The sequence below is a fragment of the Limulus polyphemus genome, unplaced genomic scaffold, assembly GCF_000517525.1.
Source record: "Limulus polyphemus unplaced genomic scaffold, Limulus_polyphemus-2.1.2 Scaffold4482, whole genome shotgun sequence".
Lineage (NCBI taxonomy): Eukaryota > Metazoa > Arthropoda > Merostomata > Xiphosura > Limulidae > Limulus > Limulus polyphemus.
The window spans coordinates 70,550-77,814 of NW_013670092.1; the positions used below are offsets into that span (position 1 = coordinate 70,550).

Genomic DNA, 7,265 nt, shown 5'->3' on the forward strand with positions numbered 1-7,265 from the left:
ACTCTTGGTGGGTTAGTTATTACTTTAGTTTGCTAGTTAGGCACAGTTTAGAGAGCAATAAAACAATGAAATTAAATGAAAGCAGATGAGGCTGTTTAGTATAAATAATTGTAACTGTCTGTTATAACCGGCAGTCATTCTAGTAAAAAGAAATTTTTTTTTTTTTTTCATATTTTCAATTTTTATACAGGTGATTTCACTACAGTTAGTGTTAGGGTAGAGAAAATTAAAGTTTTACTGTAAAAGAGTTATAATATTCATTTAGGAAATTCTAAAGGTTATACAAATGAAATATAAAACTAAAATTAAAAGAAATATTTTCATTCTTACCATGAAAATCACCTTTCATTTAGACTGGCTGGTTAAAAGCTTCATAAATTAATAGACAAAAAATGTACAAGTTTAATCCTATGTGTTTGACTGACCCATATGCATATGGATAAAACTTGCACATTTTTGTCACATTTTTCAAATTTCACTAATTCTTATATCTCGTCAGAGTGATTGAAGCAATATATTTAGGTACCAAAGATCATGCTTATACTTAGTAGGGAGAAGTGACACTTCACCCACTCACATTTTCCTTGGTTTGCCATTTAAATAAATTATTAGCTAGAATTCAACATATCTTGAACTGCAATAATATTGGCGATCAACACTTTCAGTCTAGTGCATTACTTAAATTCATGGCAACATTAAACTAAATGTTAATTTTTTGAAGTTATTTTTAAAGGGTTGCAAACAAAAAACTAAGAAGTAAGAGCTTTTTAAAATCATGTTAATGGTCTGTAGATCATACCTTTTTGTAGGGAGTAACTGCTTTTTTTGAAATTAAAACTATATAGATTAACATGTTAATATTTTAATACTGTGGGAGTCAGGGTTTGTACAGGTGTTTGAAGTGCTTGAAAGTACTTGAATTTTTAAATTTTTTCAAAGCTTTGAAAGTGCTGGAATTTTGTGGATTCTTAGTAAGGTTGTTTTTGAAAGTGCTTGATTTTTTTTCTTAGGCTGAAATCAGTCTCACCAGAGTGCATAGATGAGCAACAATTTATTTCCAAATGCACAGAATTACTGAGTAACCCTAGACAAAATGCTTTTTATTATTGACTACATGTGGTACAAGCTAATCATATAGGCTAACCCGTGCCTACATTATACCAATATACAATGTAATGCACACCATATTTGAATACTTATTTATTTATGTATGTATGTATAGAGGCCCTGCCTATGATGGGAGGCTTACATGAGGTCTCCTTGAATGCAGCAAGTACCAAATTGTTAAATAATAATAGCAAGCTATGCCTAACCTGCTAACACATAAAATGGTTTTGATTTAATTATAGTAAGGATAAGGATATTTATAAAAAACAAGTTTTGTTTTTAAAGCACATTATAATAGATTTTTCTCTATAATGTTTATTTTGTTATGTCTGGTTGAAACTTCTTGATTATAATGTAGCCTGTAGTGAACCCATTAGTCTGTGGGTCTATAGATGTTTGATGAATTGGGTGCAACAGTACATAATATCTGAACGTGAGGATTCACGTGATAGATCTGAGGCTCAAAAAACGAAAAGGAATGTGCTTTTGGATTCTTAGCTGGATATGAGTAGATGAATTCTTGTACTTTATAGACTAATTCATTTATGATACCATGCCTGGTAAATGTAAATTCAATGATAGGTGGCTTCTAAATGATTTGTACAAAAACTGGCTGCTTCTTTATTTTGTGGATGAATACAAGGCACGATGCTTGCTAATTTTGTCAAAAGAGTTTTGACATTGCTGTTACGGGTGAAGCTGCATTGAAAAGTCACATCAAGTCAAAAAAGCTTTCATCTTTAGAGATTGCAAGTCAGTTAAATGAAGGACTTTTTAGTTTTGTTGAGAGAAGTGCAACTAAACCTTCTGCAATTAGCAATCAAAATACAGAGGTTGTCTGCAAAAAATCCACAGGTAGGTTTGTGATTTGTTATTCATAAAATTAGAAAATCATGGCTGCATGGGTGAAAGTTTTCAAAAAATCAGTGCCAATCTGTTGAGAAAAGATTTTATCTGGAGGGGTGGTGGTCTTTTCTGTTGAGGAGCTTCTTATTATTCAGTGATTTACAGTTTAGCTTTAGGCATATCTCACTAGATCTAGGTCTAAGGAAGTAATTCAGTGTAATCATGGTAGACTCTAATATTTGACAAGTTGAGATGCATTTGCCTTTGTGGTTGGTGGATAGCAGTAGATCTATGTTTTGTTTTGTTAATAACAGGTATATCTATGCCTAGCCTGTGCAGGTTGTGCTATAGTAAGGTTGTGTGGATCTAGAAGCAAATGAGTTCTGAGCTTATAAGTATGTCTTAAGCTATCTGCGTTATCATGCATATGCATAATTTGAGTCCTAACCAAATGTAGACTTGAGCCAATCAGAAGTGAAATATGTCATTAAGGTGGATTTCCTGATCATACTTCAAGGCATTACAGACTAATATTATAGATCTGTATGATGGGGCTTATACAAATGTTATATATATATCCCAATACTGCTATCAGTCCTGCTTGTCAACTTATTATCATAATGGATAATGTCTGTGGTAATAGCACCCAAATGTGTTGGGGATATCCCATCTATCAGACAGTATCCAAATGCCGATGTCAATCTAATCGGCCGTCATGGAAAATTATTTAAAAAAAAAGTCATCAATCAAATAAAGGTACAAAGCTGAGTTCTTACATCCACAACGTCTCAGCTTCTACTGCCTTTCACCGTCTATAGCCAGTTGCGGGAAGGCAGTTACCCTTAAATTTCTTAAAGTAGAAATGAATTGAAATAAAGCCACCCTAAGATTTCTACTAATTAAACTCCCAACCTTCACCCTTACAAAAAAATATTAAATAGAACTAGAAGATATTAAATATTTAATTCATTATTGTTTTATAGTGCTGAGTTAATTGCTTATAAACAATTAATGAAATCAATAGTTTGTAAGCTGTTTATTCATTTATATATATATGTTTTTATACAGACTTTATGACATAATTTGCACAAAGTAAGTAAGAGATATTTATCACTTTGGGCAAGGAATTGGTAAGTCACACATGGGGATGGGGGGAAGTGTCCACAGTAGCCTAAACTGACCTCCAACTGGGTCAGAAACCTACTATAGAGTGTTGGGGAACATAGAAATTGCTGCCCAGTGGTAAGTGGGGAACCCCTGCTTGAAAAAATCACAGGTGTAGACTTAGTTTTTTGTGGCTGTGTACTGCAGGACTTGTATGTATTGCTTTTTTGTTTAAACACCTACATTCTCCTGTGCTGTTATGCACCACATATATTCTTGGCACTATATTCACCAACAGAATATTTTGCAACTTTCACCCATGCATGGTTGCTTACTATGTGGGCTAGTATTAATAGGTCTAGATCTAATAGGTTTATATATATTTATTTATTTTTTTATTAAATAGATCTGATCATTCCAATGTACTGTTGTTAGGCCTGATAGATCAATAATTTATATTCATTTTATTTCAAATAGACCTATCTTTTTTTTTGCTTTTTCAGCGGTGTCAACTAGTCTGTTTATACATGACCCGTCCTTGATGATGTATATACTATAAAAAAAACTGTATTTGTTTCTCTATAGTAATAATCTATATATTATATCAAGTAAATCAACGTGTATCGTGCATTTGTGCTTAGACCTAATACATATCTGATATCTTGAAGAAGGAACTCATATGCCTTATATTTAAATAGTCTTTGCCTAAGTGACTATGATGCTACAAGTTGATAAAACACACTAATGTCACTGTTAGTAGTAATCAACCCTTTTCAGTGGGTAGTGTAAGAACACAGACCAGACATAAGACATAGCATAATAATTTTTAACAAAGCTTTATATTTATATTATATAAATGCAGTTTTAGTATATAATATATGCAGTTATCTTAATTGACTTCCTTTTAACTTCTTTTCAGCTTCAAAGCTCCAGTTGCAGTACATCTTTGAATAAGTCATTTGTTTCGGCATCAACTTGGAAGGCAGAAATTTTATGGACGTTGAAAACAACAGAGAGCCATCACTCAATCGAGAGTTGCATTCATTATTTTCAATCATGTTTTCAGACAGTGCTAATGCACAGTCATGTGCATGTGGTGAAAGAGAAACTGCTTATACATGTAATAATGGTCTTGCTCCATATTTCAGGGAATTGCTTACAAATATTCTTAAAAAAGTTGGTGCATATGTACTTCTTTTTGATGAGTCTATGAATGACAGTTTACAGTCTAAACAAATGGATTTACGTCTAAGACTTATGGATCAGGATAACACTGTATGTACCAGATACTTAGACAGTGATTTCATGGGTCATGGAAAAGCAGATGATTGTGTTAAAACATTTTGAGAAATTAACTTCAAATCTCAACCTAAAGAACTTGGCTCAAATCTCAATGAATGGACCAAATGTCAATCATAAATTCTACAGAGATTTCACAAAAGAAGTTCTTGGAAGTGTCACTGGAAAAAACTGATTGATATTAGGACATGTAGTTTGCACAATGAGCACAACACTTTCATTACTGATTGTAGTGCCACATCATGGGATTATGATAGCTATGCAGCATCTACTATATTCTGAAAGATTCACCAGCACAGAGAGACGATTACAGGGAAATCACTGAGAATGACCTTTACCATTTGAAGTTTTGCCCACGTAGATGGTGGAAAATGTAATATTGCAGAAAGAGCCATCGAAGTATTGCCACATGTAGGGACTGTAAAGAAAGACAAAAAATATACGTCATCAACTTGCAAGGTATTCACAAGTGTTGAAAAACTTGTAGTGACATACTGACTGCAGCCAAACTACATTTTTTCATATCAGCAGCAAAGGATGTGCAACTCTCTTGTGAGAAAATGCAATCAAACAAGCCCATAATTCATTCCTCTTTTAGGTGATGAAGTCCAAACCATGGCGAGAACTGTGCTCAATTACATTGTAAAACCACATATACTGAAAACTTTGAATATAAAGGCCAAATTGGCTTCATATGAATTGCAGGAAGATGATCTCTTGGCATACAATAAAATCGACATTGGATTTTCTGCAACAAGGTTTCTTTTTCAACTAAAATTAAGTGCAAACAGAAAATAGAATTAAGAATACAGTGTGGAGCAGGACTAAATGCAATGGCCAAGAAGTTGTTGGAAAAGTGCCCATTGCAATCAGTTGTAGTAAGAAATGCTACCTGTTTTTCCCCAGAAAGTCTTGCTACTACAGAGTTTGACATTTCTAAAAGGAAACTGAACAGAATTCTCAATTCCTTTGTTGGAGTCTGCAGAGCTAAAGAAAAACATTGATTAAATCATAAGACAATTTGTTCAGTTTCTTGACAATGAGGTGATGACTAATTTCAGTACATTCTTTGATTTCAACTCGAAGAATGAAAGAGTAGATGAGTTTTTGGAAAAGCACACTGTAAAGTATCCAAATTTTTGGAGTGTGATGAAGCTCCTTTTAGTTTTGTCACATGAACAAGCCAGTGTGGAGAGAGGTTCTCAGTAAACTCCAAGATGAAAGTTGAAAACGAGAGTGAAATGACATACACACATCACAAAGACTAGCTTGTGATGCTATTAAGCATGCTGGAGGTATGCTACAAATCCAGATCATGCCATAGATTATTATGTATGTGAAAGGGGCAAGACAGGCATGTGAAGACTATCTGGAAACAGAAAAGGCTCAATCTAAACAAAAGAAAAAATTAGCAGAAAAGTGAGAAAATCTGAATGAACTGAAAAAAACGATTGTGCTTGGACATGCAAACTCTTGAAGCCTGAAGTGATGAAAAGGCTGAAACCTGCAGCAGTAGCAACAGAGAATATGTGGTGAAATTTAATCTATTCAGAAAGGGCATTAAGGAAAAACAAGCTAGATTGGATCAGGTTAAAGAAGAAATTCAAAATATACTAAAAACGTTACTTAGACTGGGATATTAATCTTCACATGCATAGAACAGTCATTTATGTCAATGAAAATTATTCCAAACTTATGATTCAAACTAATGTATAGTGCAGATTTATTCTTTATTTATACATATATTAAATTTTTATGCAATCATCAGAATTATACCAATATGTTTTCTGAGTATTGTTTTTATTCACTTCCCAAATTAAGTTACAGACATTACCACTGTATACCCAGTTGTCAATATAGAGCACAATTATAATCATATTGTTAAAAACGGTGGCCTTCATGATAGTGTAGGTTCTGCTTTTATGCTCTCATAGTAACATGAATGATCTTTGAAAATTGAAAGAAAGTCTTTGAAAGTTCTTGAATTTTTTCTTGCTCATTGTGTATGAACTCTGGGAAATGCAAACAAATATTTCTGTTCTGCCTACAGAGTCTTTCTGTGTACATCTTAAAGCTCTGTTTCCCTACATAGATAAATGGTTAGATAAGTCAGTGTACACACTATCTTTGTTCCTGCCAATACCAATAGTGAACAAATGAGGCCAGTCCGCTAGGACACAAAGTGCAAAACTATCGCATGGACTTGAACTTGCTCATTGGAATCCTGACCATCAGAAGGAGTGACATTTCTAAAAGGTGCAATGCTGCAAATGCTGTCGCCATTCAGCAGATTTCCATTGCCAGAAATGACAGGCTATGTGAGAGATAGTTAAGACTTTCATTGTTGATTGACCAGTATACACTCTGCATCACTGTACCTTATACTACACCTGTGAAGGCATTTGCAATCCACTTGTTCATTGGTCATACCATCACACTGTACTCTCATAACCTGTCTCTAGGAGACAAAATCAATCAATTAGACCTTGATGATATTATTGAGTAGTAGCCATCTTCTTTCATTGTCCTGGGATACTTAAGTGGACACATTCCATTCTGAGGTAGAAATACTGATGGGAGGGCCAATATATTAAATGTTTGCTCATGCATTATAGGACCTGTCTTCAGTACTGCAAATTATACCTATGTCCATGTATCCATGCCTTAATTCAGACATATAATGTCAATGTGTGTATTTTGGCTGTTTCTTTTATTTTTTGAGGAGGTGGACAGTGATTGAAAAGGTAGTGATAATTTTCCCATTGTTTTTGGGGATATTGATTACAGTCAATTACACCTGTCTTGTGCACCACAGTGGAAGTTGAAGAAGTCCATTTGGTCCTCCTTCACTGCTTTCTTGGAGTTTGGTTCTGTCATCTTTAACTTACCATTTGTTAAAGACTATGGTT

The 7,265-nt window shown here is 33.9% G+C and overlaps 1 pseudogene; it reads left to right on the top strand.

The window, feature by feature from the left end:
* Positions 1-1,425: 1,425 nt before the first annotated feature.
* Positions 1,426-6,120, top strand: LOC111088810 (annotated as a pseudogene).
* The last annotated feature ends 1,145 nt before the right edge of the window (positions 6,121-7,265 follow it).